Source organism: Rhineura floridana, chromosome 1 (genome assembly GCF_030035675.1).
Source record: "Rhineura floridana isolate rRhiFlo1 chromosome 1, rRhiFlo1.hap2, whole genome shotgun sequence".
NCBI classification, from domain to species: Eukaryota; Metazoa; Chordata; class Lepidosauria; order Squamata; family Rhineuridae; genus Rhineura; species Rhineura floridana.
Genome location: NC_084480.1, coordinates 309541686 through 309554484, shown reverse-complemented (window position 1 = coordinate 309554484; position 12799 = coordinate 309541686).

The window sequence follows — 12799 nt, the reverse complement described above, 5'->3', positions numbered from 1 at the left end:
GGGGAACCTGTAGCCTTCCAGATGTTGCTGGACTCCCAACTGCCATCAGCCCCAGCCAGCATTGCCAGTGGTCAGGGATGATGGGAGGAGTGGTTGGACTGCATCTGGAGGGCCATCAATAGCAGCTGGCAATTTCAGTTGAATGTAAAGCAATGAGACCTTGTTTCCATGCCTATAATTTTAGAAGAAACAGTCATGATATGTGTTTGTTTTATAGTTTTGAAATTGAACTAAGATACGTTTCACTCTGAATAGATTGGTATCTGATTGAGCATATTTAGCTTAGTAAATAAGCTATAAAAGGTATGCAATCATTATTTACATGCTCTATAAAATATGTCTCGAGTTTTTTCCAGTGGCCCAAGGAGTCAAACTGAAATACTTGATTGGGGGGAGGGGGAGAGAGGGAATGCAGTTTATTGCATACATAATGGTGGTTTTATATCATCACAGCCCACATTGTTGGTCAGTGTGGAACCCCTTTGGACCTATTTCATATTGGAGTGCCAGAACTGATTAATCAAAGTCACCATCTTAATTGATCAAATGGTTATTCAGCTAAATGTTGCAACCTTAATAAGAGGTGTCAAGTGAGTGCTTGGTTCCTACTTGTTCATTTGCTTCAAGATTCCAAGATGTATACAAGTGAGCCTTGGGATAACCATAGAGAATCTGGGTTCAAGATTCTGCTGGGGTTTCAGCTCCATTTTGCTTCCTACTGGAGAAAGTTTGTTTCACAATCTTCTATATCTGGCTTTAAAACCTGTTTCCTAATGCTTCAACAGAACCTTGGTAACAGCACTGATAGTGTTGCATTCTCTTTTTTAAAAAAATAACTACACTTACATAAATAAGTACTCTTGAGTGAGATCCTTTCTGCACAAAACTGAATGTTAGTCTTTGAGTGGTCAACTGCTAAGCTTTCTCAACATATGGCAGCAGTATCACTATTTGTATATTATTACTAGTTTCCTAGAATATTAGATTAAATAAAGACATAGTTACCTATGAGCGGGTAGGCCTGAAGTCTTCAGTTTGGCAAAGCAAAGTACGGCAGAGCAGATAGCAGCAAAAAAGAAGAAAAAGTAATCCAAATGCCACCCCCCCTGAAAAAGCTTTTTTCTAAAGTGTAGATACATCCCTTTATATCACCCAGCAAATTTGGATCAGAAGATTGGAATTATCCAATAGTATTACATGAATTTCAATAATTGCGGGTCGAACCCCATATTATGTAGAGTGTGAATTACCATAATCTGTCTGGGAGGGGGATAACGTGAATACCTGAGACCCTGGCATTGGTGATTTTCCAAGCAGTGCCCTTTCACACAGCGTCAGCTCAACACACGATATTCTTTCTCTTATTTATTGTTTTGGCTATCCAGGAGCTTCATACTAACTGCTTATCAGAAGCTCTTCTCTGGCAGTAGAAAATGCAACTTTCACAAAATTGCAAGCAGCCTTCAGACAAAAATGACACACATACGGCATGAAATTGTCCTCCATCTTAATTCATCATGGATTCACTGTGGCTGCTCTATTCTGTGCATCCACTTCTAACTTGACTGCCATATGTAAATGTAAAGGGCCCAGCAATTACCTGATTAACAATGGACTGCAGTGCTATCATAATTGGTATCATAAAATAGTTCAAAGGAGATAATGGATTTTGTCCAATAAACTTTTATTTTCTTTTTCCTTTCAGAGATGGCTTCCGTGTTCCAGATGTATAGTAGTCTGTTGTTGTAAACATCCCCGACTGGAAGCTGTAAGCTTTAGCTTTCAGTCAGATGTTTGCTGCCACCGTCTATTCATAAACAACGCTGGAAGGAAAAGATCCTTTATAAAGATACATTACTTTTAGCTGACAGTCAAGGACGGGTGTTTTAATGCTTTTTTAAATAGATGCTGGGGATTTAGACATGGGGTCTTCTGCGTACAAAGACTGCACACAACAACTGGTAATGGACCTTGTCCATTTCTCTCCTCATTTTTTGTCTAAGTCTACTTTGCATTCTCTACCTTAGGACCTGTCATTTTATACAAACATAAGTTTTCAAAGGGATGTAGATCTCTGAAGGTTCCAACGTTATCTCAGCCCTCAAAATCGGATTAGTAATATGTTATTTATCTATTTAAAACATTTATTACTTTCCTTAATCCTGCCAGGAGCATGTTAGAATATTTGTTGTTTTCATAAAATACTGGCTTGCAGACTGTTGTTTATAAAGGATCTGGAAATTTAACCTGGAACCATATAATAACATTTGAAGCTAACATCTCAAAAGATAGGAATGCAAGGAAAAAGGAATGCAGGATGTTCAGCAAGCACCCTGTACTATGTAACTCCTTGTGATGCCCTATATGGCATCTGTGTATATGTGCTTGAACAGTCTCTTTCCCACCCAAATGTTGTGTTACCAAAATTACATTGAAAGGACAGACTGCAGCTTTCCCCCATATATGCTCCTTTTAGATTACCTGATTTATAGTCACTTTTCCACTACATGTAACAGGCCAGCAACTAAGCTTTATAATTGCTATGAAAGAGAAGGCTTTGTTCTTGTTTGTCACAAGTAAAGCCTCTTGAGTGTCAATCAGTGGTTTTTACAGTTTTTTATTGCTATCCACAATAAACGTTAGACACAGTTTTACACTGTTTGTTGTTATAGGGAGTGTACTAACAAGTATTCTTAGGTGGTTTAACTTTTAGATGTCTAAATATCTATTATGCTTGCCTTTAAGGTATTCTTGTTAGGACACTTCTAAAATATATTTCATCTTTTGCAAGTGAGTGTACTGGATTTCTTTACTCTCATATATGTTCTTACTAGCTGAAGTGGCCATCTTGTTATATTAACAAGGGGTGTGGGGGCTTTCCAGTGTTTTGCACCGCCTGCAGCATGTACGACTATCTGCCTGTTGGACAGAAGTCGTGGGTATGCTCTCGGTGCAATGAGCTCCTGGCTCTCCGGGAACGACTTCATTTCCTTGAGGCCAAGGTGGCGGACCTGGAAAAGCTGAGAGAGGCAGAGAGGTGTGTGGAGGAGGCCTTCAGGGACGTTATAGCTGTGTCCCACTCCAACGATGATAGCTCTCCTGCTATCATGGAGAACGATGGTCTCGGGGAAGGAGAGCATCCAGCTGAGGAAGAGGGAAACGATCCCTTAGAAGGGACCCGTTCCTTGGGGGATGAGCAGCTATCCTCTCGTGCCGAGGATATATCTCCAGGGGGTGGAGGGATCCTTGTAGTGGGTGATTCGATCATTAGGAACATAGACAGTGGGGTGTGTGATGGGCGTGTAGACCGCAAGGTGTTTTGCCTGCCTGGTGCGAAGGTTGCGGATATCGCCCGTCCTTTAGATAGTTTGGTAGACAGTGCTGGGAAGGAGTCAGTGGTCGTGGTGCACGTTGGCACCAACGACATGGGGAAATGCAGCCGTGAGGTCCTGGAAGCAAAATTTAGGTTGCTAGGTAGGATGCTGAAAGCCAAGACTTCCAAGGTGGCTTTCTCTGAAATGCTACCGGTTCCACGCGCAGGACCAGCCAGACAGGCCCAGCTTCGGAGTCTCAATGCGTGGATGAGACGATGGTGTCGGGTGGAAGGGTTTGGATTTGTTAGGCACTGGGGAACATTTTGGGACAAGCCGGGCCTGTACAAAAGGGACGGGCTCCACTTGAACCAGAATGGAACCAGACTGCTGGCACTTAAAATTAAAAAGGTGGCAGAGCAGCTTTTAAACTGACTGAGGGGGGAAACCCGACAGGAGCTGAGAAAGGTCTGGTTCGGAATAAACCTCCCCCCTGGGATAAAAATTTATTTATTTATTAAATTTATATACCGCCCGACTAGCAATAGCTCTCTGGGCGGTGAACATAAAATAGCATAAAAATACAATAAATAACAAAATAATACTAAAATACAATCATCAATCCAAAAGAAATGATGAAATGTTAAAAGGGGTAGCCCTAGAAGTAGGCATTGTGAGAGCAGGGGCACAGGATATAAATTCAGAAGAGCAAAATTACCACAGGCCAAACCACAAGTGCCAAAGACACTTGAAGAGAGACACTGCTTACAAGTGCCTGTACGCTAATGCTAGGAGCCTGCGAACCAAGATGGGAGAACTGGAGTGCTTGGTCTTAGAGGAGAGCATTGATATAGTGAGCATAACGGAGACCTGGTGGAATGGAGAAAACCAGTGGGATACGGTTATCCCTGGTTATAAACTATATCGGAAGGACAGGGAAGGACGTATTGGTGGCGGAGTCGCTCTATACATGAAAGAAGGCATTGAATCCAGCAAGCTCGAAACCCCAAAAGAGGCAGACTCCTCCATAGAATCGTTGTGGGTGGTGATACCATGCCCCAGGAGGGACTTAGTACTGGGAACGATCTATCGTCCCCCTGATCAAAATGCTCAGGGAGACCTTGAGATGAGATATGAAATTGAGGAAGCATCCAAACTAGGAAATGTGGTAGTAATGGGTGACTTCAACTACCCGGACATAGACTGGCTGCATATGTGTTCCAGTCATGACACAGAAGCAAAGTTTCTAGATATTCTAAATGACTATTCCCTAGACTAGTTGGTCATGGAACCGACCAGAGGGACAGCAACCCTGGACTTAATCCTCAGTGGGGACCGGGACCTGGTGCGAGATGTAAGTGTTGTTGAACCGATTGGGAGCAGTGACCACAGTGCTATTAAATTAAACATACATGTAACTGGCCAATTGCCAAGAAAATCCAACACGGTCACATTTGACTTCAAAAGAGGAAACTTCACAAAAATGAGGGGATTGGTAAAAAGAAAGCTGAAAAACAAAGTCCAGAGGGTCACATCACTCGAAAATGCTTGGAAGTTGTTTAAAAACACTCTATTAGAAGCTCAACTGGAGTGCATACCGCAGATCAGAAAAGTTACCGCCAGGGCCAAGAAGATGCCAGCATGGTTAACGAGCAAAGTCAAGGAAGCTCTTAGAGGCAAAAAGTCTTCCTTCAAAAAATGGAAGTCTTGTTCGAATGAAGAAAATAAAAAAGAACACAAACTCTGGCAAAAGAAATGCAAGAAGACAATAAGGGATGCTAAAAAAGAATTTGAGGAGCACATTGCTAAGAACATAAAAACCAACAACAAAAAATTCTATAAATACATTCAAAGCAGGAGACCATCTAGGGAGGCGATTGGACCCTTGGATGATAAGGGAGTCAAAGGTGTCCTAAAGAACGATAAGGAGATTGCAGAGAAGCTAAATGAATTCTTTGCATCTGTCTTCACAGTGGAAGATATAGGGCAGATCCCTGAACCTGAACTAACATTTGCAGGAAGGGATTCTGAGGAACTGAGACAAATAGTGGTAACGAGAGAGGAAGTTCTAAGCTTAATGGACAATATAAAAACTGACAAATCACCGGGCCCGGATGGCATCCACCCGAGAGTTCTGAAAGAACTCAAAGGTGAAATTGCTGATCTGCTAACTAAAATATGTAACTTGTCCCTTGGGTCCTCCTCCGTGCCTGAGGACTGGAAAGTGGCAAATGTAACGCCAATCTTCAAAAAGGGATCCAGAGGGGATCCCGGAAATTACAGGCCAGTTAGCTTAACTTCTGTCCCTGGAAAACTGGTAGAAAGTATTATTAAAGCTAGATTAACTAAGCACATAGAAGAACAAGCCTTGCTGAAGCAGAGCCAGCATGGCTTCTGCAAGGGAAAGTCCTGTCTCAGTAACCTATTAGAATTCTTTGAGAGTGTCAACAAGCATATAGATAGAGGTGATCCAGTGGACATAGTGTACTTAGACTTTCAAAAAGCGTTTGACAAGGTACCTCACCAAAGGCTTCTGAGGAAGCTTAGCAGTCATGGAATAAGAGGAGAGGTCCTCTTGTGGATAAGGAATTGGTTAAGAAGCAGAAAGCAGAGAGTAGGAATAAACGGACAGTTCTCCCAATGGAGGGCTGTAGAAAGTGGAGTCCCTCAAGGATCGGTATTGGGACCTGTACTTTTCAACTTGTTCATTAATGACCTAGAATTAGGAGTGAGCAGTGAAGTGGCCAAGTTTGCTGATGACACTAAATTGTTCAGGGTTGTTAAAACAAAAAGGGATTGCGAAGAGCTCCAAAAAGACCTCTCCAAACTGAGTGAATGGGCAGAAAAATGGCAAATGCAATTCAATATAAACAAGTGTAAAATTATGCATATTGGAGCAAAAAATCTTAATTTCACATATACACTCATGGGGTCTGAACTGGCGGTGACCGACCAGGAGAGAGACCTCGGGGTTGTAGTGGACAGCACGATGAAAATGTCGACCCAGTGTGCGGCAGCTGTGAAAAAGGCAAATTCCATGCTAGCGATAATTAGGAAAGGTATTGAAAATAAAACAGCCGATATCATAATGCCGTTGTATAAATCTATGGTGCGGCCGCATTTGGAATACTGTGTACAGTTCTGGTCGCCTCATCTCAAAAAGGATATGATAGAGTTGGAAAAGGTTCAGAAGAGGGCAACCAGAATGATCAAGGGGATGGAGCGACTCCCTTACGAGGAAAGGTTGCAGCATTTGGGGCTTTTTAGTTTAGAGAAAAGGCGGGTCAGAGGAGACATGATAGAAGTGTATAAAATTATGCATGGCATTGAGAAAGTGGATAGAGAAAAGTTCTTCTCCCTCTCTCATAATACTAGAACTCGTGGACATTCAAAGAAGCTGAATGTTGGAAGAGTCAGGACAGACAAAAGGAAGTACTTCTTTACTCAGCGCATAGTTAAACTATGGAATTTGCTTCCACAAGATGCAGTAATGGCCACCAGCTTGGATGGCTTTAAAAGAAGATTAGACAAATTCATGGAGGACAGGGCTATCAATGGCTACTAGCTGTGATGGCTGTGCTGTGCCACCCTAGTCAGAGGCAGCATGCTTCTGAAAACCAGTTGCCGGAAGCCTCAGGAGGGGAGAGTGTTCTTGCACTCGGGTCCTGCTTGCGGGCTTCCCCCAGGCACCTGGTTGGCCACTGTGAGAACAGGATGCTGGACTAGATGGGCCACTGGCCTGATCCAGCAGGCTCTTCTTATGTTCTTATGTTCTTATTATTTGCCTTTTCTTCATTTTCACCTACTTCATGGCAATACTAAAGTGCTAATCTTGTGGTTCCATTTACACTCTGGCTCTGATAATCTGAAACCTTTTTTTTATGAATTGGAGTGTCATCTGAGCCAAGTCTTAAGTGTTGGAGTTAATGGTTATAATTCTAAAACGAGCCATTGGGAGTTCACAAAATCAGATTTTGCACTTGTGCCATATACAGTCAGCAATCATTTTCACAACTCTTGTCTGAACAGGGTAACGTCTGCAGGCAGTAATATGGCAAGCTTGCTGAAACTCGCTAGGTACTGGTCTGTTCCAGTCTGTAGACAGGAGATAGGTTGAAACCCCTATGCCTGTCTCCTTGAGCTCCCTGGAGGAAGGCATGATAATAAATGTGGAAAGCCTTATGTATTCTGTCAGCTGGCTGTTATACAACTTATTTATGTGATAGCCAGTTGACAGGCTAGATAATTTTTTTTTCCTGAACAAAAGTGGTTCTAACGAAGTTAGTCTCCCAGGGAGAGTGCTGAAGGTCACTCTGTCCAACCTTCTCCACTGATGGAGGCTACACAAACATCCCAAAGAAAATATGGTTAATGAAGATAGAGTCTTTCTGAGAAACTAAAGGCCATTGTTGGGGGGGTGGGAGGCTTACCTAAAAGGAAAATCCAGATCTCAAGCAAATGAAATGAGCCACGTGCTCCCAGGAAAGGCTTTTTAAAAAGAAGGCAAAAACAACTACTGATCATTCTTCAGATGGGGGAATTCCTTGTCAGCCTTAAATACGAGCATCTTAACTATGCAGGAACCTGCCAAGCGAGTTTTCCAGCATTCTTCCAGGTACTTGATAGTCCACCTCTGTGGACACATGCATGCACACAAGTACATTTGTGGTAACATTTGTGATAGAAGCTGTACATTTGTTGACTGGGATCCTATGAACTATACAAATAGTTCTGTGTGTCGTAAGAGGCCTTGAAGCATGTGCTTGTGAAGGGTACAAGCAAACCACTTTTGAAACTGAGGAGACTTTTCAAAGCAGTTTGCAGTATGGCAGAGGGATCTGTTATTTAGAGATTTGAAAGTCAAGTCCTACTAAGCTTACAGAAATGCTGGGGTGCACGTAAAGCAGCTTTTTGAATCTGTGCTGCAGTGGGCAATTAAAAGTATAGCTGAGGCAAAAAAATAAACCTGGGAGATGATAGGGGAAGGTCAATAGGATACATGGACAAAAAAGCGGCAGGCTCTGGTGCTTGGTAGACTTATTAAGGCTCAACGCGTTTTGGAGTAATCCTTCCTCAGGAGCAATGGAGATCTGTTTCTTCTTCTCTGCCTGCGCAGTTCAAATTCTTTATCCAGCTCCACACAAAACGAACACCACAGACCGAATTCTGATGCTGCTGTTATCTATATTGGAAGTACGGATTGGCAGTACTTCCAATATAGATAACAGCAGCATCAGAATTCGGTCTGTGGTCTTTTTGTGTGGATCTGGATAAAGAATTGAACTGCGCAGGCAGAGAAGAAGAAACAGATCTCCATTGCTCCTGAGGAAGGATTACTCCGAAACACGTTGAGCCTTAATAAATCTACCAAGTACCAGAGCCTGCCTCTCTTTTTTGTCCATTGTGTGGTGCTTTTCCCTTTTCTTTCTGCCAATAGGATACATGAGCATTAGTTGTGTTGCAATGGACTAGTGTAGCCTCTGCTTGCTTTATTGGTTTTTTTGTGGATCTCATTTCATTGTTTGTTTTAACTGTTTTGTGTTCTTTGAACATTAAAAGCTTGGACTGTTAACAGAAAAATGGAAGATAAAAAATACTGAACCGACGTGTGTGCTGTTTAAAAATTATGTGTTTTAGTTCAAATATTTTATTAACTCCACTAAAAGGAAAGTTTGGCCTTGAGCAGGGGGAAATTAAGAGTGGAAAGTAATGTTGATTTTGTCTATTGCATTCCGTGTACTAGCATCTCAAAATATTAAGCCATGGGCACCTTTAAAGTGCAACTGTGTTGTAGTCATATTGTTGCCACTGATTATTAGTTCATGTAAACATCCTACACTCAGCTCTAACACATGGAATAGCTGAGAGGTGGATGTTTATGTCAACTGATGTGGAAAGGCAGCCTTCCTGAATAATCCAGTATCATATTGGGTGAACTGGGGAGAGGCCAGTCAGCTGTGCTGATTTCATCTCATTCTGATAAATGTAACTTCCAAGTATTTGTAGAAGTGATCATCTGTGGCATAGTTTGTCTTCAGTTTTGTTTAATATTGTGTGTGTATTTGCCCCTAGCAACCTTTTGTGTCACTGGTTTGCTTTCAAGGTCTAGCTTACTATAAGGGCTGCAGGCACTCAAAGCAACAATGGAATTTAGTACTGAACACAATATTCAGTGTAGGTGGAATAAGTATCTTATACATGCAAAACATTCTGGGGTTTTCACAGTAACATTGTCAAGTACTACTTGATACAGTTTCCATTAATGTCCTTGGTGTGTCTGTGTTTTCTTCAAAGATGGAAAAAATAGTCTGTATCGTAGAGGATGCTCAAGCAAAAAATAAAGCTGTAGCTTCTGTTGAAAGTCACATAGGTACAAACTACTACTTAGAACCCTTTGGTTAGCTAATATATTTGAAATGTTGCTTTCCACTCTGATTTATTGTAATCAACAAATAGTATCTCATTTTAAAGCATTTTTAGTAGTGTACAGTCTTTTTCCTAAAATAAAAGGTTCTACCTGAAATCAGTGTGGTGTAGTGGTTAAGGTGTTGGACTATGACCTGGGAGACCAGGGTTCGAATCCCCACATAGCCATGAAGCTCACTGGGTGACCTCGGGCCAGTCACTGCCTCTCATCCTCAGAGGAGGACAATGGTAAACCTCTGAATACCGCTTACCACAAAAACCCTATTCATAGGGTCGCCATAAGTCGGAATCTACTTGAAGCCAGTCCATTTCCATTTTCCATCTGAAATCTAGAAACCATTTGTGTTGAAATAGGCTGCAGTGGTTAGCTGAAAGTTGAGGCTGAATGGATAGTTGCTGGTGCCTTCCATCTCAAAGTTGGAGGATGCACATTGTTATGTGTGAGCAGTTTTTGCACAGACTACATTAGTGATCTCCAGAGAACTGCTGCACTTCATTGAACTTAATTATTGCACCACAGAATGGCTGTTTCTAGGCAGGTCTTGCATTTTGACTTGCATTGTGGATTTTCAGAGGTACATTTAACCATATTCTGTGCATGAGGCAAAATGCAATCATACAACGTCAGTCAGTTCTTAATGTCTATGCCCTTTTGGTATAAAGTTGTAGTAGCTCACTGTTGCCTTTCCAGTTTCTAATGCCAGTTAAGGAGCTTTCTGATGGCACTTTCCAAAGTGCCAATAGTGTCAAAACAGGAAAGGGAACACAAATAACCTAAAAGGAAAATATATTAACTCATACTGGGGGTTTTGTGATCCTGTTGCTGGTTCTGCATTATAATGGCTGTGTTCCTTTTGCTTATCCTGTTAGCCCTGGGAACGACTAAAGATATCAGGACAGAATCTGTGGATATGCCTGCTGTATGCAAACCCTCCTGTGGCAAAGTGCCCTTACTGAGTCCAAGGAAGCGGAGGATTTTGTACAAAGCCCAGGAAACAGGGAATGGTCTGTGTGTGCATGTCTCTGCAAGTAACCTTCTCAATGAAACACAAGTAATATGAAGCTTATGATTTGAAGTTACATGGGCAGTACAAGCTGAGGGGAGAGGACAAGATTGGTTTCTCATCCAGGAGAAACTGCAGAAAAAATGAGTTTTGAATACAGTACTTTTGTGCCATTTTAAACTGTTATGCATTGCCATATGGAAGTTGTTTTTTAAAATACCTACCCTACAAGTTGGTTCCCACCAAGAGGGACATGCTGTTCTTCAGCTCATGTATAACTACCTCTCCATGGTGCCCAGAACAAGAAAGCTGCCATTTAACAGTTGATTGTAGCTGGTATTAGATTACACTTCATTTACAGATAGTGCTCTGCCATGCGTTTCAAAAGCCATCCCTAAACCCTGAAACCTGAGCCTGTCATGTTGTCATTATCTGGGTCTGATTTTACCCAGCACCTACAGGCTGACTGGATAGTTGAGTACCTTTCATTCAACCGTATTGTCCACTAAGAGGCAGACTATGGTCTTAATGGAAATCTTGCTGCCCACCATGTCTGGTTATAGCAATGCTAGCACTGCATCTTAAATAGCATAGTAAATATCCAATAGCTCCTATTGTAATAAACCATTTAAAATCAAGGTTACCTTATGTAATTTTTAAAATGATGAGTTGCTGGTGTGTTCAGCTGGCTCACTTCACTGGCTGTGTTGACAGCCAACATGTCTGCTGCATGAGACCAATCCTGTTCTCACAGTGGCCAAATGAGCTTTTTGGAAGCCCACAAGGAGGACAAGAGTAAAACAGCGCTCTCCCCACTTTGAGTACCTGTTGGGAAATACAAGGCAAACTGCCTCTGACAGTGGAGGTAGAACATAGCCATAATGGCTAGTAGCCATTAATAGTCTTATCCTCTGTGAATTTGTCTAATCCTTTTCTAAAGCCATCCAAGTTGGTGACCATTGCTACATTTTGTGGGAGTGAATTTCATGGTCTGTCTATGCACTGTGGGAAGAAGTACTTTTTCTCTGTCCTGAATCTTTCAAGGTTCAGCTTGCTTAGATGGCTGTGAGTTTTAGTATTATAGACATTCTGTCTGCAGTGTCATCAGAGGAGGCTAACAATATATTGCTTGACCTGCCTTGATGAAATGGAAATACTGGTGAGACAAACATTCATTAAATGACCATCTTTTAAATAGATTTGTCCTATCTTCATGCCCTTTGTCTGAACTTGTGTTTTCTGTCATCTATTTTTTACAAAGCAGTAACATTTATTGCAGAGGATGTGCTGAGTGTGTTTGGAAGTACATTTATGACCTTAAGTCACTCCTCCTTGAGATTGGCAGGCGTTCCAATCTGAGGGAATCAGTGGCATAAATGACTCTTTATATTCTGAGGTTTCTATAAAACACAAATGCAAGTAAAGTGATTTAAGCTGCCTTCCAGCTGTAAACTGTGATTTCCCCCAGAAGGTTTGTAATCTTGCTGAACAAGTTTTGCAGCCCTTGACACAAAGCTCAAACTGCGTAGGAGGTGGAGCAGAAAGTGCCAACTGGAGCAATCATTCTTTCTCATGCAGCAGTGCATTGATGCACAACCTTATTTAGTCTTGCCAGCTATATTAAAGAGTGAAACCTCATTTCTCAGGGCAATATGCCACACAGACAATGTTGCTCTCTGTTCTGGCTATCCAGCGCTGGAAACTGCCACTGGGTGACCTTGCCAGGTTGGCTGAGGTTGCACTTTGCAGGCTTCAGTACCCTGGTGCCGCAGCAGATGCAAGTAGTGTAAAATAAAGACACATTATTTGTTATGGTTGATCTGTCCCACTCTGTTAGTAGATGCAAAGAAAGATTGCTTCCCATAAAAATGTTTTTGTGCTACCCCCTCCCACCCATCCCACTTTTTCAATATTTATGGAAGATAACCAGTTCTGATTTTGCAAGGTGACTTTGGGAGTGATGACCTCATATTGTATTGTATTGCTATATTGTATTGCTAGCCCTGTGGGCTGTTTAATAGCTTATCTTGGGATTCCCACTTTTACCATATATTAAAA